Source organism: Cupressus sempervirens, chromosome 6 (assembly GCF_028749045.1).
Source record: "Cupressus sempervirens isolate cs-2001-9-10 chromosome 6, ASM2874904v1, whole genome shotgun sequence".
Classification (NCBI taxonomy): Eukaryota; Viridiplantae; Streptophyta; class Pinopsida; order Cupressales; family Cupressaceae; genus Cupressus; species Cupressus sempervirens.
The window spans coordinates 7,579,723-7,606,318 of record NC_143123.1 but is presented as its reverse complement, the minus strand read 5'-3'; the positions used below and the strand labels follow the sequence as shown (position 1 = coordinate 7,606,318).

The window sequence follows — 26,596 nt, the reverse complement described above, 5'->3', positions numbered from 1 at the left end:
CACACAAACACTTGAAAATTGTCAATGCCAATGCTAAGAAAGCACAATTTAATTGTTTTTAACCAGTTTTACCTTTCTACACTATTGATTTCTGGAAGACAATGTTTGGGTGTTTTATTTTATTTTTACCAATTTTACCTTTCCGAGACTATTGATTTCTGGAAGATAATTTATATAGGTTTTTGTATAAAACTGTAGAATCTCAGCCAAGTGCTATTAGTATTATCTATTTTATGTTTTTCCTTTCACTATCAAATATGATTAGATCTGCTAAATACTCATTCGTTTTTGACACAATAACCTTAGTGGCTGATGTGGAACATCCACTTGTCCACATTCATTGGTTCCATCCGAAAGTGAATCATCTCCATGTTTATTGTTTCAACTGGAATGTGAATTTGTTGGGAGCAACCAAAATGGACGTTGTTAGTTTTGAAACGGTCTCCGTATTTAGGGCTGCATGGAGAAACCTTATCTCTAGATTTAATAGCGGCTTTGGCAGTATTCTGCCTTATTTTCACTTCCCTTTATTTGCACAGCAGTGATGAAATGAAATGTGGATGGAACGGGATATGGAGATTATTTTGTGGGTATCACATCCATTGTCAGGTTAACTATCTTAGACAGTGATTTCAATTTGCAATCAGGGTGCAGCTCTGCATTGCATTTTTTTGTTGCAAGGCATCTATGGCCCTTCTCTTCTGAATTCAACAACCTATCCTTTTCACGTCTAAATTCTAGAAAAACAACTTAGAAGCTTTCTTGAGATGCCTTGCATACAATTTTCTCAACCAGATCTTGTTATTGCACTTGGAATAATTGGAGTCTTATCTTGCTCACGTGAAATGCTAATTTTATATTAAGTTTTTATTCACTGCATGATGAATTGGCCAATCTTAGTTTTGGAACTGTCAAGTTTCAAGAACATTTAAATACCTCGGCGGTTGACGGAGGAAGTTCTCTTTGCTGTTTTCCAACTTTATTTGTACGATTTATTAACATGTCTTTTGAAATTATTTCATTTATACTTTGTTCAGATAACTAGCACCATATATAGGCAAAGACTAAAACTCAAGGTAAGAAAGGTAAGGAATTGTTTTCTTCTAAAATTATCGCATGGCTAGCTGGATTGAGTTAGTATTGGTTTCAAAAATTATTTATTTAATTGTTTTGAAAAACAGTGTTTTTTTTATTTGTATGGTTTATTAATGTGGTTTCAAATTCTTTGATCTACAGTTTGTAATTTATTGTGACATGCTATCTCCTCGCTATTTGCTCCTTGTAATTCTATTTATCATTCTAAATATATATTTAAAATCAGTCATATAGGTAGCCCTAAATTATTTAAAATGTAATATTTTGACATAGCTCAGCAGTTTTCAAATTAATGGGCTAACCCTCTCTGCGGTGGAGCCACTCAAAATCACGGCTCAGACACGGCTGACTCAGAAAGCCTTCAAATACCGGAAAATGGTTTCACTTGTTCAAACCAATCAAAATTTTATACATAGCATTTTAATTTTACAATCTACCATTTTTACAAACAATAACTTTCTCTTTAAATATTTAAATATGTAAATAGCTAAATAAGTTAATCTTTGTTGTAAATATTTTAATTGCTTTGTTTACAAAATAAGTTAATCTTTATTGAATTTTAAAAAACATTAATTAGGAGACAAAATTCCAAGTACACTAATAAGTTAATCTTTGTTCTAAATATTTTAATTGCTTTGCTTACAAAATAAGTTCATCTTTATTGAATTTTAAAAAACATTAACTAGTGGAGACAAAATTAGAAGTACACTAATTTTAACTAAATAATTTAAACAATTTTCATCAAAACTATAACTTTTACCTTATTAAAAATTACATATTCATGTTATTTTCAAATAACAAAATCTAATTATTTCTTGATTATATAGTTATTGTTCATACTAAGTTTGACAAAATTTATATTTAGGCTATTGTGAAAAATTTAAATTATTGAAATATTTAACACTAATAGGTAAATAGCTAGGAAAAACTATAGAAAATATATCAAAAATAATAATTGTTTACATTTGTTAAGTCTTTTAAAGAACATAAGATCAAATTCCTTCAATCATCTACTTCAAATATTACATATATATTGAACTATGATAATTCCATCAATGGATATCAAGTATGGGATGTCAATTTTGTTGGTAAACAGATTTGTAGAATTTTTCCAACGGAGTGTGTGGCAAACCGTTCACAACAATTGGGTAGGCCCTTGGTATGTGGCCTTCTTCTGCGTTTGAGGGGCAGCTCTCTCGTATGATATGATTTTTTGAAAAGGATTTTCAAATAAAGAATTTAAAACTTTAAAGATCAGGAGAAAGTTGTTCAAGACGAATGCACCACATGCCCTCACAACCTTCTTCGGTAAACAAAATTGATAACAAAGGTGATCAAGAACTATGCTTGAAGGCAACCAGTATTACCAAGTACATTCATTATCATTCGTAAACACTCGTAAACACTCGCATGTCATTATCATTCGTAAACACTAGTATTACCAAGTACATTCATTATCATTCGTAAACACTCGCATGTCATTATCATTCGTAAACACTCACATAGCAACATGAGAATGTCTACTACTGCATATAACAATTTTGATTTTAAAATAAGAAACCAAAATCACATCTCATTTCATTTCCTTGCACCAAGAAAGCAATAGAGATTTTTCAATTTCAGAGATAAAAAGTGTACATAATTTCCAAAATTTATCCCTCAATCAAAATTTCGGCATAGTGTTCCCTTCTTCTTAAAACCAAAAAAAGTCCCTTTACAAAGCCCAAAAGAACCCTTATATAGACACAGAAGTTAATAACTACCCTTCTGTGGTTAATAACCACCTCTAAAATATGTAATTTTGAAAGGTTAATTAACCTCAAGAAAGTTCCTAAAGATGTTTATATATTAAATCATTGATATTCTAGCTACTAACTCTGTCTATCAGAACTCAATTGACCTATCCCAGAAAGCCCCGTATGACAATGTTGTTTATAAATTTGGCTGCATTAGCAAGTTCGATAGCAATAATGAGTTCCTCTTGAGTAGCTCCATCTTTTCGATATAAAAGATTTTCTTTAATGGTGGTGCCAAAAATGATAGGTTCCTAATTCATCAGTCCAATTTTCTGCTTATCGACTAAAGCTGAAAATTATTGATGTTAATGCTATCAATAAGCACTTCACCAGCTTGTGGATCATAGAAAATTTCCACTGCCACTTTCCCCAACTAAAGTAGTCATTGTTCCCTTGGGTATTTCCAATGAAAACCCAGAAAATATTTGAACATCTAGTCTAGTAGGATATCTAAATTGTATATCTTTAAGTTCAATATCACCATGAATATTCTCAAGGACTATTCTAGTAACCAGTTTCATCACAGATATCAATATCTGGCTTTCTATCAATTATCTCAGACATTTTGTATGCTACAGCTTGCTCTGTTGTAATTGCAGCTAAAGAAGGTGATGCTTGGTTGAGACATGCCTCTCGTCAAAACTACTAATATGCAATTCACCACTTGACCGCCATTATAACTTCCCTTTAGGATTAACCGAAATTCATAATAAAGAGCCAATGCATATCCACTAAACATAATAAATAGGACACACTCGAGGCCAAAACCAACTGCCAATCCTTGTTGAGCAATAGTTTTGTAAGCAACCTTTAAGTGACTTATCATAGTCTCTCATAGATTTCCTCTCTCCAGTAAAAGACATGACTGTCCTAATTGAACCAATCACCTGCTCTGCAGTGTTTTCTGCTTCTGCATAAGCTTGCTGGCCTTAGCTTGACATTTTGGAGATTATCATAGCCATAAAGCCACTGGCCACAGCAAGAAGTGGAACAATAGATAGCAATACCAACGTAAGTTTCCAACATTTGATGAAAGCTACGGTAAATCCTGCTACAAATGTTGTTAGAAACTGTATGAGCTTTCCAACTTTTTCCCCCATAGCCTCCTGAATTAGAATTGTGTCACTTGACAATTCTTCTAATAACCTTTCCTGTCGATGTTCCACTATTAAAGAATGCAATGTCCTGCCTTAACAAGTTTTTTTAAAAAATAGACTCCTAATGCGTGCAGACTGTCTTTCCTCTGTGCACATCCAACAACACACCCCAAGGAAAGTGGAAACTCCAGTACCACAAGCAAGATAAACAAGCTTCAAAGCTATCTTGGACACATCATGCATGAGTTTGTGTTTATCTTCTGTGTTGCTTCCAAATGCATTTATAAGGATCTCAAACAAGATAGTCATAAGTGGAATGGAAGCACCATTGCCCATGGAACCTAGAGAACCAAGAAACATCAACAATAAGTCCAGAGAATCTGCAGTGACAAATAGTTTGTAAAATGGCACAGACTTGTTGCTATCTTCTGCTTCTTTTTTTTAAATCCTCGGTCCTAGAATCATTTGTGTGTTTCCTTGAAAAGTTGGCGAATCCTACATGGTTTAGAGCAAGGGTGGTACACTCTGTGAGATAGAGAAATGGGTCTTTAAGCAATGCCTGCATCAGTGGTTCGATCTCGAATGTGAGGGAATATTGCAGAGCCATTTCTATTCCTGCAAGGGACTGCTTCAGATTGATGATTTTACTTATAGCTTTCAGAGAAGATGGGTATCAAAGCCATGGAAGCTCCCATCTTATGTAATCCTATTTGTCTTGGACTTTCTCCAACATCGAAACTCCTGCAGAGGACAATGATTTAGCCTAGAAGCATAAGGAGTTCACCTCTTCATAATCATTTGTATTGAAAGCCTCGACCGAAATCCTCAACACCTCTGATGTTATGCGGGCAGTCAACGTACTCTTCTCTTGAAGCTGGTAACAGGCAAGCCTCAAAATAGGAAAAACCAAAGCCAGGATGAAGAGACGATCATTTTATCCATCAAGCATTTCATTAAACAATTTACATGCCTGGTTCATGCTCACCACTATCCTATTGAGGCATTAGATCAAATGGTCTATGAATTTTGGTTGCAATTTCATTATTCCAAATGCGAAGGGTTTAAAGTAGAGATGTCCAGATTCTCAAACAACAGGTATTATCGCATGTTGGCAATGAAGCAAGTAGAGAATCTCTTACTCATGTGGATTGTTCACATCCAAGGCGTGAGGCTGTGTAATTAAACAACAGCTTGACATGTAAATAATGTGAAAAATAGCCCTTCGCCAACCCAAGAAGACTTTATATTGCACATTGCGGGAGTATTTCAGTTTGCAATGGTCTATGCTATTTGCATAGTCTGCCCTATTATTTGGAGGACCCTTACTTCCTTTGAGATTAATTTACTGATTTAATGTCTTGGTTTATATTTGGTGGGTGCCCAACTAATCACCTTTAATAATTCATTCAGAACCCAAATATGTAGGTAAGAAAATTCCCATTGTTTATACAATTTAAATCACCTTTCATTGCAAATGGTGAATTATAAGGGACTCCGTCTGATTCATCTCCATTGTTATTGACAATTGCTTTCATGTACATATCTAACTTCTTGCTTTCATGTACATATCTGACTTCTTATGGGAGAGTGTTAAACAAGTTAATAATTGCCTCATACAGGTTAAGAAAAATGTGTTTTTGGAGGCTATCATTAACCTTTTAAGAGGTTAAGAAAAATGTGTTTTTGGACGTTATCGTTAACCTTTTGAGAGGTTAATGGTTAATGATAGACTTGAAAACATGCATTTTGAGTCTCTCCATTAACCTGTGATAACTTGAGGCTCAGGAGTCCAATTTTAAAAATTCCAAGTGTTGTACAGAGCTGATAACAAGCCGGAGATATGGAAGTCGAGAAACTCACAAAAATTCAAAGATAAAATGGCCAATTTAAAACTTAAAACCAAGCAAGTTTCAAAAATTAACCATGGCTTATAAAATTGAAACAATTTAATAACTGGGCAACAACTGGCTCTAATTGGGGACAAGGACTAACAAGGACAAAGCTCGAATCCAGAATGAATAAAATAATGCCTTATCCATTGGGCTATAAAATAGAGTCATCTGAGGGACCAATTTACAAAAGAGGGAATGAACAACAAAAATGAGACAATGGAAAGGCAAAACTAAAGCAACACAAACTAATAGGAGCACATCAAAAACAAGACAACTTATATACAAAAAGGTGTACAAACACCTTCTATTGATGATAATGCTTCAGGTGTTGCCCGTTATAAGGTAAGGGCAACTGGGTACCACTCAGGTATGACAAAATAAAGGAGTTCTTTCCACATACCTCTTTAATCTGGAAAGGGCCTATCCATAAAGAGTCAAATTTTCCATGTAAGCCCTTTGGTTCCCAGCGTTCATCCCATAGCAAGACAAGATCACCTGCTTGAAACACCCTCTGCTTAGCCTTTTTATCAAACAACTTCTTAACACGGGATTGATGTTCCTGAATTCTGTCTACAACCACCTCTCTCTCTTCTTCCAACTTTGTCAAATACAACATTTGTCTTTCAAGAGGATCTTTGAATTCATGATTCTCAATAGCATTCTGTAGTTTCAAGGTAGATAGTTCCAGAGGAAGAGGAAGAGCTGGCTTAGTTCCATATAGGATCTCAAAGTGGGATAATCTTGTTGCTCTCTTTTTAGTAGTATGATCTGCCCACAGTGCATCGTACAAGTGCTTGTCCCAGGACCTTTGATTAACATCTATCAATTTCCACACAATGGTCATAATATTTTTATTGCTTGACTCCACCTGACCATTCCCTTGTGCAAAATAATCTGAGTGAGAGAGAATGATTCCATATTGATAAAAGAAGGAGGAGAAGTTGGTAGCATTGTTAGTAAAAAAATTTTTTGAAACACCAAACCTAACCAAAATGTTTTGCTTGATAAAATTGCACACCACTTCTGAAGTCGTTTCTTTAAATAGAATAGCTTCGACCCACTTTGTAAAATAGTTGGTTGCCATCAAAATGTGAGTGTTTCTAGTAGTGGATGAAGGATGAATAGGACCTATAAAGTCCAAACCCCATTGTTGAAAGGGTTCTTCGATTAGTACTGGCTTCAAGGGCAATGTTGCTAATTTGACTCTTCCTTTGAAATATTGGCAAGAGTCACACTTCTTGACCCATTCTTCTGCATCCTTGAACATCTCAGACCAATAAAAAAAATTTCTCAAGATTTTTTAAGTTGTTACTGATGCTGAGTAACCACCTCCACATGCTTCATTATGAAACAATTGAAGCAACTCCTTTCTTTGTTCAAAATCTGCACACCTCAAAAAGGTATCATCTATCCCTTTCTTGTATAAAGCATCACCCCAAAGAACATACTTCACATATTTCAATTTCAAACTACTCTTCTCTTTAGGTGATAAATGAGCAGGACATTCTCCATATGTCAAAAAATAGGCAATATTTGAAAACCAGTCATCAACATTGCTAATGAATAAAACTAAAGGCATTTCTTCCTTTGTCTCTTCTTCAACTTTAGAAGATCCTTCTGCAATTGCCTTACACAAACCTTTTCCTCTAACAAGCTTTGTAGGTTTAATATCAAGATCCTATTCTTGTACTTTAGCTATCTAGGAGGCCCTTTTGTTCACACCGATCTCTTGTTGTGTCAGAAGCATCTTCACTGCCGAATCAGGAACAAATACCTTGGAGTGAGAGTTTAGGATGTAGAACCTAAATTGTTTCACTGCTCTGACCAAAGCATATGCATTCTTCTCAATCAAAGAATATTTCAATTCATGTTTCTTAAGAGGGATGCTCATGAATTCTATTAGGGCCTCAGTATTGTCTTTCTCAGGTTGTGTAAGTATAGTAGATAAAGTGTTCTCAGATGCATAGCAATACAAATGAAAATCTTTAGAAAAAATTGGATAAGAAAGGGTAGGAGCATTAGCAATCGCAAATTTTATTTGTTCGAAAGAAGCTTTACCTTCCTTTGTCCACTTAAAATTTGTATTCCCTTTCATCATATCCACAATTGACTTTGTAATCTCAGAGAAGTCTAGTATGAACCTCCTTATGAAGTTTATCTACCCAAAGAAAGACCTAACTCCTAGTTTACTCATGGGAAGTGACAACTGTTGGATAGCTTTTACCTATTCAAGATCTATTTGAATACCCTCTTTAGAGACAATATGCCCTAGTAGTTTACCTTCTATCACCCCAAATATAGACTTCTTAAGATTCAGTGAGATGCCTTGAGTTCGACATCGATGCAAGATAGCTTCTAGATGGTGCACATGATCTCTTCTCTATTTTGACAACACTGTAAGATCATCAAGGTATATCACAATAATCTTATTCTTGAAATCCTCAAATGAATAATCCATTGCCCGTTGAAAGGTGGCACCGACATTTATCAAACCAAAAGGCATATGATTATAGGAAAACGTACCCCATGGAGTGGTAAAAGCTATTTTATGTTGGTCTTCCGGTGTGACACTTATTCTATTATAACCAAAGAAGCCATCTAGCATTGACATGAGTTTTGAGCCAGATACCAACTGCAGAATATGATCCATGACAAGGAGTCCATAATTATCCTTAAGTGATGTCTGATTTAAATTGCGAAAGTCAACACATATTCTTATCTCACCATTCTTCTTCTTGATAGGAATGATATTGGCTACCCATGTTGAATGGTGAATGGGATAGATAATCTTTGCTTTAAGCATCTTATCAACCTCATTGAAAATAGCGTTAGCTACCTTGGGATTGAATTGCCTTTGCTTTTTCCAAAAGGGAGTTGAACCAGGTTTCAAAGGAATTTGATGTTTAAATTTCCCATTCATGAATTCCTTTAGATCTTCATAACCCCAAGAAAAAATGTCTTGGTAGGCTCTCAATAATTTCATGAATTCTTCTCTCTTCTGATGTCAAATCTTTCCCTATTAGGATCATATTTGGAATTTCCTCAGAACCAATTTTTACATTCTCATAACCTAAAGAATTAGAGGGTTTAGTGTCTTCAACTTTCTTTTTCCTTTTATCTTCTTTATCAAAAAGACTTTCTAGGGTGACTAATCCTCTCTGGATAACATATCCTTCCAATTGAATAACTTCAGGGTCATCACCTAGTGTTCCATTATGATTACAGGATCCTTCAAATTTCGGGTCTAAAAATGGAGGCCTTCCCTCAAGAAATGCAATGATTTTCCCATCATCATCAAAAAATTGCCAGTGTTGATTATTATCAGGCACATTGGGTCTATGAATCATCTCTATTGTGTAAACATCTTTGTTGAACTTAGGATGAGGAATAAGGAGAGAGGTAGAGATTGCAAGACAATCTGCTTTGGAATTTTGTTCGCAAGGAATAGAAAATAAACAAAAAGCATCAAAATGCTCAATCTCATCCCACACTCTATTCCTATTTGCCTTCAATTTTGCATTCTTTGTTTGATATTGTCTACGTACCTGGTTGACAACTAATTCTGTGTCTCCTGATATCTTAATTTGTTTGATTCCTTTTTCTCTTGCATACTACCAAGTAGGAGAGCTTCATATTCTACGGTATTATTGGTGGTTTCAAAGGCCACCTTATAAGCTTTTGGGAACTTTTCTCCTTTTGGTGATATCAACACAATGGTAGCACCTGAACCAGAAGAAGAAGAACTTCCATCAAACCCCATTGACCATAATTCATTGGTTATATCAGGCATGAGAGGCTCAATTACATCTTCCTCGGTGGACGTCATCATATACGTTCCATGCCCAATATCAACATACAATATTTCAGCTCTTGGATCATCTGATTTCAAGACCGTATATTTAGCTTTAGGTTCAGGATTAAGCTTAACCTTTTTATTTCCAATCAGGATAAGGGCATGAGACATGTCCATCTTGATTTCACCACCAAGATCTTTGTAAAAACTTCTACTCAAAAGCATCCCATAACTGGCAGGATTATCAGCAACCAAGATGTTTAGTTTTAACTTCTTCTCAGGATGTGCTATACGTGCTACTTGAGCATCTTTCAACTGGCCAACCAATGGGACTTGTTTTGCCTCCATAGAATACACTTTTCTAGATGGTTTATTCAGAGAAAGTCCTAAGGCATGGGCTACCTTTGAAGGCATAACATTATCAGATGCACCAGAATCAATGATACAATTCCTTAATTTGCATCCAACTATATATAGAGAAACATAGAAAGGGTTAGATTTATCTAACAAGGATGCTAGAACAAAAGATTCTTTCTTAGTCATGAGACCTTCCAAATTATCTTCTGCTTCTAGAGAGATTTCTTACTCATGGTTGATAATGATCTTAGGCGAACCTTTTCCTTTACCAACACATTGAATTGACCTTTCTAATTGATGAGGGTTTTCCTTAAGGTAGTCCAACTAAGAAATTTGTACTTCGGTCATTTTACAATGATCAATAAAATCAAAAGAATCTTCAACAATGGGAGAGGTTTTATATTATATGTTTCCTTCACTTGTGAAGGCTCTTCTAGAGTATGCTTCCAAGATAAAATTTACTGTCATCTCATCAGAAGCTTTTTCCTTTTCTTGTTTACTCCACTTTTCTTCCAGTCTCTGTCCCCAATTTGGTGTAGCTACATTGTAAGAATGATTGTTGATATCTTTGGATTTCTCATCATCAGATTCATACTCTAGAAAGTTTATGGAGGAAGTCCCAGTAGTAGTTTCTGTTACATCTTTAGGAGCTACCTATTCTTCTATTTTCTCCACTGTCAAATGCATTTTCATGAATCTAGCCATCTCTGGACAGTTTGCACCATCATGATCTGTTGCTAGGTGAAAATCACACATAGTAGCTTATTTACCAAATGATGAGGGATGTTCAATGGTTAATCTTGGTGTTGATTGGGGTAGCCATTTAGTTTGTCTATTTTGCTGATATGGCATATAATTCCTCCTTGGAATATCTTGATACAAAGGTGGAGGATTATAGGGCAACTAATTTTTGAGTTGTAGCACATCATTAGCCAATTTTTGATATAAAGGATCAGTGGTAGCGATAGGAGCTTGTTGACCTTTTCCCTTTTGTAGATCATGACTCCATTTTCCTAAACTAAGCAAGTCATCTTCCACCTTGATAGCCAAAGTTTGCACAACCACTAGATTAGGAGGTCTTGCCCTTCGTATTTGAAAGCTTATATCAGAAGGTTGAGCACTAATAAAGAAAGTCATTTGATTTTCTTCAGTTGGTCTTTTTTTTATAGGAATTCGATTCACCATCTCATTAAAATGAGCAATGAATTCTCGCATGGGCTCATGAATTTCCTTTTTCATCTGAGTCAACTGGGAAAGGAGCGAATGTTTATCTTCAACAGTCTTAAATCTCCTCTCGAAAGCTTGAATCAAAGTTACCCATGAAGTAATTGATCCAGCTGGTAGCTTCCCAAACCATTCAGTTGTGGCTTTAGTAAGGGTTTCAACAAAAAGACGAACAAAAACATCTTCATGTTGAATTGCAATAACACTGCTTGCTATAAAGAATGCACTTATATTTTGATCAGTAGTGACTTTTTAGTCACCAAAAAACTTGGGAAGAACTTTTTGAGAACCAATGGGAAATGTCATGTAATTGGTTCCCTAAATCTAGAGGACCAATAGCAGCTCCCCATGGGACTAGTGGCTGTGGTGATTGATGTGCCATAGTCGAAAGAATGATATTCAAGGGCTGCAAATTTATAGCTAAAGGTACAAGAATACCAGGCAGAATAAAAGCTTGAGAGGCCATAGGAGAAACACTAGCCTTAGTTGGTGAAGAAGACCTACTAACGAACTTGACCTTTTTCTTCTTCTTAGGAGTAATTGGCTTAAAATCTAACTTCTGAAGGGCTTCAAAATCTTCGTCTACTAGACCCTTTTGTTTGTCTACCTGGGTGTATGGTTTATCAGCCAGCTTAGTGGTTGTTATTCATTTGTCCTTGAATATGACCAAGATTTTGCCTATTTCTTCTTGGAATGACTACGATTCTTTCAACAACTACAACATTCTGACCAATTGGAGTCCTTTGCAAGATTTCCCCGAACTCTTCTTCCTCTTCAAGAACTTGAATTACTTGATGATATTGCTGTGCACTTTGTCTACACCTCTAGGCTAGAGTGTTCAAGTCTGAGATGATATCCTCTTGGGTATCTTGAAAGCTGAGGTTTGGTTGGAGAACAGGAAAAATGTTCTCATGTGGTAGCACCATTGTGCTTCATTAAAGGTGACTATCAATCTTTCTCATTCAGTCTTCCCAGCAGAGTCACCAAAAATCTGTTGGTAAATAGATTTGTCACAGTAGAATTTGCCCAATAGAGTGTGTCGCAAACCCTTCACAATAGTTGGATAGGCCCTTGGTATGCGGCCTTCCTCTGTGTTTAGAGGGGTAGCTCCCTCATATGATATGATTTTTTGAAAAGGATTTTCAAATAAAGAATTTAAAACTTTAAAGATTAGGAGAAAGTTGTTCAAGACGAATGCACCACATGCCCCCACAACCTTCATTGGTAAACAAGATTGATAACAAAGGCAATCAAGAACTATGCTTGAAGGCAACAGGTATTACCAAGAACATTCATTATCATTCGTAAACACTCACATAGCACCATGATAATGTCTACTACTGCATATAAAAATTTTGATTTTAAAATAGGAAACCCAAAGCACATCTCATTTCATTTCCTTGCACCAAGAAAGCAATAGAGATTTTTCAATTTCAGAGATAAAAGGTGTACATACTTTCCAAAATTTATCCCTTAATCAAAATTTTGGCATAGTGTTCCCTTCTTATTAAAACCAAAAAAAGTCCCTTTACAAAGCTCAAAAGAGCCCTTATATAGACACAGAGGTTAATAACTACCCTTTTGTGGTTAATAACCACCTCCAAAATACGTAATTTTGGAAGGTTAATTAACCTCAAGAAAATTAATCTATACAAGGAAACTTGCAAAAACAAAACTTTAGCTAGAGTTCCTAAAGATGTTTACATATTAAATCATTGATATTCTAGCTACTAACTCTGTCTATCTGGACACAATTGACCTATCTTGTAAACCCCGTATGACAATGTTGTTTATAAATTTAGCTGCATTAGCAAGTTCGACAGCAACAATGAGTTCCTCTTGAGTAGCTCAATCTTTGCGATATAAAAGATTTTCTTTAATGGTGGTGCTAAAAAGGATAGGTTCCTGATTCATCAGTCCAATTTTCTACTTATCCACTTAAGCTGAAAATTCTTGATGTTAATGCCATCAATAAGCACTTCACCAGCTTGCAGATCATAGAAACTTTCCACTGCCACTTTCTCCAACTAAAGCTATCATTGTTCCCCTATGTATTTCCAATGAAAACCCAGAAAATATTTGAACATCTGGTCTAGTAGGATATCTAAATTGTATATCTTTAAGTTCAATATCACCTTGAATATTCTCAAGGACTATTCTAGTAACTAGTTTCGTCATAGATATCAATATCTGGCTTTCTATCAATTGTCTCAGACATTTTATATGCTACAACTTGCTCTGCTGTAATTGCACTTAAAGAAGGCAATGCTTGGCTGAGACATGCCTCCCGTCAAAATTGCAAATATGCAATTCACCACTTGAGCCCCATTATAACTTCCCTTTAGGATTAATTGGGATCCATAATAAAGAGGCAATGCATATCAACTAAACATAATAAACAGGACACACCCGAGGCCAAAACCAGTTGCCAATCCTTGTTGAGCAATAGTTTTGTAAGAAACCTTTAAGTGACTTATCATAGTCTCTCATAGATTTCCTCTCTCCAGTAAAAGACACGAATGCTCTAATTGAACCAATCGCCTGCTCCACAGTGTTTTCTGCTTCTGCATAAGCTTACTGGCCTCGGCTTGACATTTTGGAGATTATCATAGCCATAAAGCCACCGGCCACAACAAGAAGAGGAACAATAGATAGCGATACCAATGTAAGTTTCCAACCTTTGGTAAAAGCTATGGTAAATCCTGCTACAAATGTTGTTAGAAACTGTATGAGCTTCCCAACTTTTTCCCCCATAGCCTCTTGAATTAGAATTGTGTCACCTGATAATTCTTCCAATAACCTCTCCTGTCGATGTTCCACTATTAAAGAATGCAATGTCTTGCCTTACAATTTTTTTTTTAAAGTAGAGACTCCTAATGCGTGCAGACTTTCTTTCCTCTGTGCACATCCAACAACACACCCCAAGGAAAGCGGCAATTCCAGCATCACAAGCAAGATAAACAAGCTTCAAAGCTATCTTGGACACATTATGCATGAGTTTGTGTTTATTTTCTGTGTTTCTTCCAAATGCATTTATAAGGATCTCAAACAAGACAGTCATAAGTGGAATGCAAGCACCATTGCCCATGGAACCTGGAGAACCAAGAAACATCAACAATAAGTCCAGAGAACCTGCAGTGACAAATAGTTTGTAAAATGGCATAGACTTGTTGCTATCTTCTTCTTCTTCTTTTCTAATCCTCGGTCCTAGAATCATTTGTGTGTTTCCTTGAAAGGTTGGCGAATCTTGCGTGGTTTAGAGCAAGGGTGGTACACTCTGCGAGATAGAGCAATGGGTCTTTAAGCAATGCCTGCATCAGTGGTCCGATCTCGAAAGTGAGGGAATATTGCAGAGCTATTTCTATTCCTGCAAGGGACTACTTCAGATTGATGATTTTACTTATAGCTTTTAAAGAAGATGGGTATTGAAGCCATGGAAGCTCCCATCTTATGTAATCCTGTTTGTCTTGGACTTTCTCCAACATAGAAACTCCTGCAGAGGATAATGATTTAGCCTAGAAGCACAATGAGTTCACCTCTTCATAATCATTTGTATTGAAAGCCTCGACTCAAATCCTCAACACCTCTGATATTATGCGGGCAGTCAAGTTACTCTTCTCTTGAAGCTGGTAACAGGCAAGCCTCAGAACAGGAAAAACCAAAGCTAATAAGAGGAAGACACGGTCATTTTATCTGTCAAGCATTTCGTTAAACAATTTACATGCCTGGTTCATGCTCACCACCCTCCTATTGAGGCATTTCATCAAATGGTCTATGACTTTTGGTTGTAATTTCATTATTCCAAATGCCAAGGGTTGAAAGTAGAGATGTCCAGATTTTTAAACAATAGGTATTATCGCAGGTTGGCAATGAAGCAAGTAGAGAATCTCTTACTCATGTGGATTGTTTACATCCAAGGCGTGAGGGTGTGTAATTAAAAAATAGCTTGACAAGTAAATAATGTGAAAAATAGCCCTTCACCAACGCAAGAAGACTTTATATTGCACATTGCGGGAGTATTTCAGTTTGCAATGGTCTAAGCTATTTTCACAGTCTACCTTGTTATTTGGAGGACCCTTAGTTCCTTTGAGACTAATTTACTGATTTAATGTCTTGGTTTTTATTTGGTGGGTGCCCAATTAATCACCTTTTATAATTCATTCAGAACCCAAATATGCAGGTAAGAAACTTCCCATTGTTTATACAATTTAAATCACCTTTCACTGCAAATGGTGAATTATCAGGGACTCCGTCTGATTCATCTCCATTGTTATTGACAATTTCTTTCATGTACATATCTGACTTCTTATGGGAGAGTGTTAAACAAGTTAATGACTACTTCATATAGGTTAAGAAAAATGTGCTTTTGGAGGCTATCATTAACCTTTTAAGAGGTTAAGAAAAACGTATTTTTGGACATTATCATTAACCTTTTGAGAGGTTAATGGTTAATGATAGACTTGAAAACACGCATTTTGAGTCTCTTCATTAACCTGTGATAACTTGAGGCTCAGGAGTCCAATTTTAAAAATTCTAAGTGTTGTGCAGAGCTAATAAAATAACGAGACAGTGATATGGAGGTTGAGAAACTTACAAAAATTCAAAGATAAAATGGCCAATTTAAAGATTAAAACCAGATAGTTTCAAAAATTAACCATGGCTTATAAAATTGAAACAATTTAATAACCAGACAACAAATTTCAAGGATGAACATGATGACATTTCAGAAGAGGAAGGTGATGATACCAATGATGATGGTAACATGCAAGAAATAGTTAATCAAAATGAATGGAAAATGTTATCGCAAATGGGTCCCTCACAAAGCATTACATTCAATGAGCTTGACATGCTTGGAAAACGTGACTTTGATAACAAAAAGAACTAGGCAAAAAATAATATTCCCCTGCATCTACATGCAATTGCAACACAGTTTATCAATATCAGTAAAATAAATATATAAGGTGGGCATGAACCAAACTATCTGAGTATCAGCAAGGCAATAGACAACACTTGCAATCTAGAAATGGTAAGAACAAGCTTTAAGTACAAATAGTTTATTCAAAAACTTTAAGGAGGGAGACATGTTGATATAAAAATTCATGGTACCAAAGAATCAAAAAGTAAGATGCCCCTCACTTACAACTAAAATTTATATCCTTTGTACATTATATGAAAAAATCAAATTGATGATGTGCATTTGTTACAAATTGTTAAAATCAATTGCACACAAAATGAGATATCATCCATACAATTACTCAAAGTAAATAGTAACAAAAAAAAAGGATTTTCATTCTTCTATCACATTGAAGAAACTATATAGCATATGCTACTATTGGCACACACATTGCACCTTGTGATACAAGTGTTAGCTCTATTATTAAATAATGTAAAAGACCATATCAATGCAATAAAAAAAACATGTATGTTACAATCAATAAAAATTTACATCAATGTAATTTTAGATGTCAGTTTTCTGCTAAATACTATAGTACTACAAGCTTAAAAAATAGTTCCGCACAAAATAAAAAAATAAAAAGGATAAAAGAACATCACATTGACCTCATTCCATATTTTAGATCTTTGCAACAATAATATGAAATCTTATTTACAATTAATCTTGAGACTTACATTCAATCTTCTAAAAAATTTGACTCAAGTGCGACATTAATATTAATGCAAATATAAATGCCCCAATACTTATTTTATGAAATTTGTGTACAAATTAAAACCCTCCCTAGCAGCAAAGCTTCATCCTGATGTAAAAAATGTTTTCATTTGCTTAAAGCTAGTAATTGTAAGTCACTAATAACTATAAAGGCTATACTTTTTACTTGCAACTGGCTTGAAATCTTGAATTAGAAATTTAAAATGATTTTTTGTAGTTTCGTTAAAACATTTTAGAAAATATAAAATAATAGTACATTTGTAAATAATAATAAAAACATCTTGAACTGCTTATACATTACAATTAATTGGCAGTAGATATTACAATGGAAGTCTATCCTAATGCAAAGAATAGATGACTCTTATAAAAATCAATCAATAAAATTTTTAAAAAGCTAAGATAAGAGTCCTTTTCTAAAAGATCAATTAAAAAGAATACAATATGCTGAGAGGAAGTATGCAGATTTGGCTAATTTGAAAATATCAATGGTCATAAATATTTCTATATTTGGGACTTTTTCTTTCATTTCCTATACATCTATCGGCATGATAATGCTTTAACTGCACGATATTATCAACAATGTCAAGCAAGAAATTCATGATGGAAAAACATTTTTACCATTCACATGTAAATAAAGATATTACTATTGTTGGTAAACATATTTGTCACCTAAAAAAATATTCTATTTGGCCCAATGGAATATGTGGCAAATCGATGTCTCCAACAGTTGGATAGGCCCTTAGTATGAAGCCTTCCTCTACATTTAGACGGGTAGCTCCCTCCTATGATATGATTTTTAAAGAATTTTTTGAACAAATAATCTAAAACTTTAAAGATTGACATAAAGTTGTTTAGGATGAATGTACCATACAATCTTGCAACTTTCTTGAGTAAATAAGCATGATAACAAAGGTGATCAAGAACTACGCTTGAAAGTGACCAGTATTACCGTGCAAATTCATCATTCATAAACATCCACACAATACCATGAGAATGCTTACTATGAAAGAATCAATAGTTGATTTTAGAATAAGAAACCAAAAGCTTATCTCATTTCATTTCCTTGCACCAAGAACATGATTAAGATTTTTTATTTCAAAGACAAAAAATGTACATAATTTCCAAAATTTATCTCTTTATAAAAATTTCAGCATAGTGTTCCCTTATTCTAAAACCAAAAGTCTTTTCCCCTATTGTCACAGCTGTAGAACTTCTCCACTAAAAAGAAGAAGAACTCCCTTACAATAGTTTTCTCCCATTATATAATTTTTTCCAAGAAGTTGGGCAACTACCCTAACTTACTTCTTACCAAACTTCTATTGCCTTCTCTCGCACTTTTCTATCATAATTAATTCTTATAAAAAGAATTAATTATTTTTACATCCTTTTCTCCACTTTATTTAATCAATTTCCCAAGAGCTTTTATAACTTCATTTCACAAAGATAATTAATTATTTTTAAAGAATTAATTATTTTCGATTCTTTTTAACCTTTGCCTTATCCATCGCTTTTACTCCCATGATAAGTGCAATATTTATTTTGCACTTTACAATAATATTAATTCTTAAAGAATTAATATATTTTAAATTGTGACATAGTTGACTTGGAGAGAAAAATTTAGGGTTGCAAAACCTTAGATAACATTGGCTCTTTCTAGGGACTGCACTTTGTGCCAGGGTGCAAAAAACTCCAGAATCTTTGCCTGCTGCTATCCAGTGCCATCCATTGGGTGTAGAGTCACTTATCACTGTAAATCTAAACCTGAACTAAATATTGCAATAAAACTTCTTACCATTATCTCTGGTTTCTTCTATTCAATGGATGTTACTCCTTACACTATAACCAATATGCTTCAACTCATCCCTATGGCTCATGTGTTCTAAAATGAATGTAGCTACAAACTTAATATCTGCTACAATATCATTTTCTTATGTATTTTGTAGGGACAAAACTAGCATCTTCAAGACAACTTAAGGGTTCTCAATAAGAGTTATGGCATAGATTGAGCAGATCATGTAAGTCCCAATGGGTTTATACAGGCTATATATTCTCCTCTAGGGCACTTTACATTCTGCGAGGACCATTTGTGGAATAATATCATGTTTGGAAACTGCATGACAAAAATTTTGTGAACAGTCTCCATGATGACAAATTGATCCTATACGAATAGTCTCTCTAATCAGAGGAGAACCAAATGGAATGCAATTAGTAGAAATTGTCTCTATCTTTTTCCTAGAACTCAAATCATAGCAATAGTTGCAATTGAATCAACTATAAAGTGGCCAACAAATATAATCTTCTTTTCTTCAAAAATATTTTCATCTGGGCTTCCAAGTTTGAATTTTTGAGAACATACAAGAACATACTAAGAGCTCCTTTGTACTATGGAATACTAGAGGACGAGGTATCAAACCTAATTCTCAAAATTCCCAGACATTATGTTGTATTTCTTGTTCACCAACAATACCTAAAATAGGTACAAGATTGACACGAATCAAACAAAGGTTTCCAAAGCTAACACAATGAGAGAGCTCATACAAAAACCAAACAATTGGCATTCGTTCAATGTCTTTATCAAATCCTTGTAGCTCAAAAATACTTACTGTACCTTTGTGTTTTCCTAGCCACATGAATGAGAGATGCATGTTTGGCCCTGTTTGTCATCCTTTAACACAAACTTTTCTCTGCGTTTAAATGGAGACATGGTCTCTACGGTTGTACTTAAATAAGGATCTATTTCGATAGAAGTTACATGATGTCTGCATGCATTAAACGTCTAGATGCTGCTAGAAAATACTTGGTAGCCTACAATTGTGTACACCAATCCCAAACTCTTTGTGCGCATACCACTTTCTCTCATTATCATAACTCTAAATCCAACTGTTAGGAGAATGATGATGCTAACAGATGAAATACTTTATAAAATTTTCCAACATTTGATTCAATGATTTAATATAGGCTCGATTGAGATTCCTGTCAATGGTTATGTCTACTCTCTTGGAGTCGAGAATCAGATCACTTGATGCTCGCAGGTGCTGACTAACCAAAAGATGGGATTGTTGTAGTCTTCAACTAACCTCCCCTAGCTAGATATAGACGAGGGCAGTCATGAGTAGCATCACAATTATGAAGACAAGAAAATCATGATGCAAAAATACCATAGTAAAACCATCCTTACCACCATGATTTAATTAATTTATTTATTTTTATATCATGGCAAGGAGAAAACACAATGTTCTTCTTTGATACTTTTGTCTCATTTCAATTGTTCTTCCAATTTGCAAATGCAAATTCTCATCCTCTCCTTGGTAGCTATCTTCTATTGCTTCTCTGTTAGAAATCTTAACTGCCAGACTTCATCATGCATGGCATCCACCAAAATTTTGAAAGAGTTTATGATTCTTTCAAAAGAAGGTTCCTTTTCATCTCCACTAGCAGAAGATCCTTCAAATGTCATTAACCCGTTACGCTCCTGATTTTCCACATCCACAACAGATATGCTCATATTATTTCAAAAAAAAGACTCATGGAACCTCGATTAAGCAAGCAATAACAAGGTCATCTGGAAGACCAGATATCAAAGAAAATATTGGTTTCTGTGCATAGTTGTTTTGGTACCTATTTGACTACAATGTCATGTGCGAGGGAAATATTTCGTATCACCTATCACGGTCAAATCCACATTTGCTATACAGTAGCACCTTCCAGTTTCAACCTGAAAAGGTCTCACCTGCCTGTGCATTGTCATAACATTTCACACTTTCAGTTTACTGACAGTTTCTTCATTCTTGAAATGGTCAATGTGCATTTTTTTATAGTATATTATGATTCATCACCTCCAATTTGTGCTACGATACTACAAAAATTGATGAACACCTAATGATTTTAGTGGCAAATTATCATTTTCACTTAGCCTCTCCTATCTTCCAGCCATTGCATCTCAACCCTAATTAGGGTTAACAAAAACAATTTGAATTCTAGCTGCACATTTGCCAAGTGTTACTAATATTTGACCTATATTTCAATATAGGAGGACTGCCACTAATGAGGAACTCCTTTTACCAAATATACAATGGTCCCAATCTTGTGCCCATTGTTGTAAAATGAGGCCATATACATCATTATTAGAAAATTATTTTTGACAAACAACTCATTCTCTATGAAGAATTGTCGTATTTGCTGAAATTTTATTTTTCTGGAGTTTCTATTTAAGCATATGTTGAAACCTATTCTTAAAATCAAACTCCACCTGTATCTAAGACTCCATCTGTCACTTGATGCCTTTGAATCAACGAAGAGGGTCTCCCATTTTTTTGAATTTTTAGAAAATGGATGACTCAAGGGAAGGGAAGGATTAAAAGATTTTGCAACTTTATTGAAGGGAAACACCAACTTAAACAAAAAAAAACACAAGCCAAACTTTGCAAAAAGGAAATGGTTATTTACAATGAAGAGGGAAAAGCCCTAAAAACTTAGATGTGACCACTTATAGGCTGGGAAAAGTATGAACCTCTTTGAACCAACTCTTGATAGAATGGAAGAATGCATTGCGTATAGGTGAGCAACATGGCCAATGTGATATTAAACTCATGAATGGAAAATGAATGTAGAGGAGAGAAAATAAATATAGATTCAAGATTTTCTTCCACATTTTTCAAATCAATATTATCTTTTAAAAAGATAGATGGAATATCAACTATTTTTTCCATACCTTGAGTCCTTCTATTTTTGGGTTGTCCATGTGACTTTTCCTCCGCAAATTGCTAGATTGATTCCTCCAAAAGAAGATAGTGAAAAAGATTTGTGGGAGGCTAAAAAATATGTAAATCTTTTTCTCCCTCTTGATTGTTCACTGAGTCCTCTTCAAAAGCATTTTCTTGTCTATGCATCACTTCATCAATTTCTTTTTCTTCAAACATTTCGTCTTCCTTTTTTGCTTTTGGGCAATTATTTGATGCTTTAGGCTGTAGTAATGTTTTATTATTCTAGAAGAGATCAAACAAGAAATGCTCATAGGAAAAGCTATCCAAGCCTTCCCAAACAACATCATTTGATGGAGTGTCATGAGGAGTCTCAAATACAAAAGAATCAAGTTTTGCAATTTAAAAGTATCCTAATAAATTTTCATTTGATTTTTCAACCTCTAGTCTTTATTCAATAGGAGATATATCAAGGTCAGTCATTGAGTTAGTTGACTGTGAAGCATGTTCATTATCATAATCAACATGTAGATGGTAGGCTCCAGCTACACTACAAAAAGTACTTTCACTCATAGGAGGGATTAGGAAATCTTCATCATTAAAGATAGTTAGATTTTGACAAAATGAAATAGTGGGCACTGATTTTACTACCTTGAGAGTAGGCCTTTTTTATTTAGGCTTTACCTTTGGATGTTGTTACTACTCATAGAGACAAATTTTTTCTTGCAAAATTTCTTTACACTTCATTCCACTCAAGATCATGTCATCATCTAATCCAATAGCTTCCCTTTGTGCATCTTGCAATGTTTGCACTTTTAAATGAAGAAGCAAGAATTTAATCTCTATTTGCATGGCAGCAATGAAAACACACAATTGATTTTTTTCAGTTGGTTGGCTAGTTAGGGGTATCTTATCAACACTTCTATTGAATCTATCAAAAAAATATCTCATGGTTTCCTCTTCTTTGATCTTGATTTGAAAGAAATTAAATAACATCTTAGCAACATCAACCACAAGCATAAACCTTTGTAGAAATTTTACCTAAAGATCATTCTAGCAAGTGATACAACTATCTGGTAAATTTTGGAACCAATCAGTAGCTCTTCCAATGAGACTTCCAAAAAATAATCTAACAAATGCATTCTCCTCCTATAAACCAAGAATCCCACAAGCAACTATAATTGCTTTAATGTGATCATCAGGGTCTTGATTTGCATCACCAGAAAACTTTGGGAGATATTCTAATGAATTCTTAGGTAAGACTGAGTATTGAGATAAAGAAAATGGCCCAATCTAAGTCCCCCATGACTGGGATGCAACCAAAGCCATAACACCACAATTCTTTCACCACATTCAATTAAATTTTCCAACCTCCATCCTCGAGGAGGTAACCTTTAGATTTTCAAGAAAAGAAAAGCACTGGAACTTGCTTTCTTTCCCTAGCACAGTTGCCAAAAATTTGTTGGTAAACAGATTTGTCACCTAAAAAAAATACTATTTCTCCCAATGGAATATGTGGAAAATCGATGTCTCCAACAGTTGGATAGGCCCTTAATATACAGCTTTCCTCTGTGTTTAGAGGGGCAGCTCCCTCATATGATATGATTTTTAAAAGATTTTTTGAATAAATAATCTAAAACTTTAAAGATTGACAGAAAGTTATTTAGGATGAATGTACCATACAATCTTGGAACTTTCTTGAGTAAAAAAGGATGATAACAAAGGTGATCAAGAACTATGCTTAAAAGTGACCAATAGTACCATGCAAATTCATCATTCATAAACATTCACACAATACCATGAGAATGCTTACTATGAAAGAATTAGTAGTTGATTTTAGAATAAGAAACCAAAAGCTTATCTCATTTCATTTCCTTGCACCAAGAACATGATTAAGATTTTTTATTTTAGACCATTGATAGTGAATGCACCACGTGCTTCAATGTTTTCATAAAAATGATGTAATCTATTAATGAGAGCAATCAAGGACTATGCTTGAGAACTATCACTGGCACAATGCTAATTCAATCATTCACAAATACTCACACCATACCATGAAAATACTCATAGATGAATCAACACTTCAACAATTTAGATTCCTTCAAAAGAGAACGCCAAATGTGCTTCCTTTATTTCTTTGCACCAAGAAAGTAAGAAATAACTGATTACAAAAACAAAAATTGTACACACTTTCTAAAAATTACTTTGTTATCAAAGCATAAGTGTTCCCTCTCTCCAAGTCCGAAAAGTCTTCTCCCCTATTTTCGTAGCTGTAGAACTTCTCCACTAAAAAGAAGAAGAAACCCCTTACAATAGTTTTCTCCCATTATATAATTTTTTCCAAGAAGTTGGGCAACTACCCTAACTTAATTCTTACTAAACTTCTATTGCCTTCTCTCACACTTTGCTATCATAATTAATTCTTATAAAAAGAATTAATTATTTTTTACATCCTTTTCTCCACTTTATTTAATCAATTTCCTAAGAGCTTTTATAACTTCATTTCACAAAGATAATTAATTCTTTTTAAAGAATTAATTATTTCAAATTCTTTTTAACCTTCCTTATCCGTCGCTTTTACTCCCTTGATAAGTGCAATATTTATTTTGCACTTTACAATAATATTAATTCTTAAAGCATTAATATATTTTAAATTGTGACATAGTTGACTTGGAGAGAAAATTTTAGGGTTGCAAAACCTTAGATAACAACTATGAAACCAAAATAGAAAAAATAATAACTAGTGCAATATGAGATAATATATACCAAAGTCATATTTGATTAATGTAAAATGTAACAGTGTAGTCCAACACCTATATAAGAAAAAGCTAGACTATAGAATAAAAAAATCATTAACATTGTTGCAAATCAGATCTAGATTAAAAGATCTTATGCTCTACCACCATAAAATCTCCTAGCAAGATGAAAATCCTTTTACATGATGGTGATCCTCTTTACATGGATATTGCCACACAATTTTGTATCCTCAAAGACCCCAACAAGATATGCTTTTACTTGATAGGAGCCATTACAACTTCTTCCTTTCAAGTGCACACACAAATGTAAAGATTGGCAAATCCACTAAAATATAACCCATTACAACAGTCAAAATGCACAATAAGTATTAATAAAAATCAATTTATCTTTAAAAATGCACCATAAATATTAATAACAATTAATTTATCTTGAAAATATACAAACCCTTCAATGTAAATTCAAAAGTAGATTCGATGCCCTAGTTTTACCCAAAGATTGTGAAAATATAAATGAAAAACAAACACCTTATGAATTATCACAAGAAGAAAATAATAATTAATGTTGAACAATTATAAAATTTTGTCAGCACCAAGGAAACTTTATCAACTTTCCATATCAAAGTTGAGAATCAAAAAATAAAGCTTAACTATAAGAAATTTCTAATAATAGATTATTTTCAGAGTATAATCTGAAATTCGATCGAAAAATTATAAATACTAAGATACCATATATAAGCATATCGTCTTAATAAAGAGGCAACAACAAGCTATCATTGAATGGCACAATCTAACAAGTAATCTTCAAAGTTTCTATTTTGTAAAGTGTCATGTAAATACGTACAGCTATCATGAGCATTAATCCTTGCATTAAGAAATTTTGATAAAGCTTTCTTACTATACATCTTAATAAGTGGGTTCTTAAGTTCATTTAATTTTCCTAAACTAGTAAGAACATTCTCTAATAAAGTTTGTATTTTTTATGTCTTAGAACACAATCTACAACTTTATAAGGACTTTTGACTTGTAGGTTGATATCTCTAGTCAATCTAAGATCTACTTCAATAGATCACATTATTGAAAAATGCTCTTGATGTAGTGTTGTGTCCTTTTTTTTACTTGCAATGAACTTAATTGTCTCAAACACTAGGAAAATTGTGCCTATTTCTAGTTTCTTTTAGGTGTATAGGTTTCCTCTTGCCAATATTCTTTCACTATGTTCTTCATAGTCCAAATTTCAAAAAAATATATTTGAGACCTTTAACTATTTTTTAGATTCTTATTCTTTGATCTACTTATCATGAATTTTTTGTGCTTCCACTTCCCACTATCCTTATTTTTGACATTAAGATCAAAATTAAAATTAAAATTTAAAATATAGTATGCCACTTCAAGTGGGAAACTAAGACAAAATTGATATATAGTCAGTCTTATGCAAGTTTGTTTATAAATTTAGATTTAGCATTAATAATGGTTGTTGTGTGTTCTAAATCCACATGTTATGCCTAATTATTTGATCATAATATAATGGTTTTTGTGTGTTCTGAATCCACATGTTATGCCTAATTATTTGATCATAATATATATGAACTCAATAATAGATGATATGATGATTAAGGATAAATATCCTCACCTTTATTTATAAATTTAGTTATGGAAGTACATACTCCTTCATTAATTAAGAGTATTTAAGATACTAATTACCTTAAGTTTAATCATGCTGCAATTATACTTTAGAATATATTATATATACTTAGTAGTCTATCATATTAGGATCACAAGAACTTATGAGAACCATATTTATAGGAATAATCATACCATCATACCCAAAAAGGTATAAGTTATGTGATAAAAGGAATTTCCTAATCTTGATTGTCTTCCATCTAATTACCCTTGCTCTATATCTTTTTCTAACATTAGGCATATCACATAGTGGTCCCTAGCCCACTTCTCTTGAGCCATAAAATTTTGGATAAGACTCGCATATCTCTAATCCGTGGTCCATTTCCTCTACATTTTTGTCCATAGTATTCAACAACATCAAAATTTCCACCACTATAAGTCCACATGTTTTTCTTCCATCAATTATGGGTATTTTTTTGTTGATCCTCATTTTATTTCATTTTCCTTTCAAATTTGTATGATTATGTTATACAACTTTCCCTTAAAGAAAGTCAACATGTGGTAAGCCTAAAACCTAGTTCCCAACTACTCAATTTAACTT

General features: G+C 33.9%; 1 pseudogene; it reads right to left on the bottom strand.

The window, feature by feature from the left end:
* Positions 1–12,994: 12,994 nt before the first annotated feature.
* On the bottom strand, positions 12,995–15,550 carry LOC149550736 (ABC transporter B family member 4 pseudogene; annotated as a pseudogene).
* Positions 15,551–26,596: the final 11,046 nt, after the last annotated feature.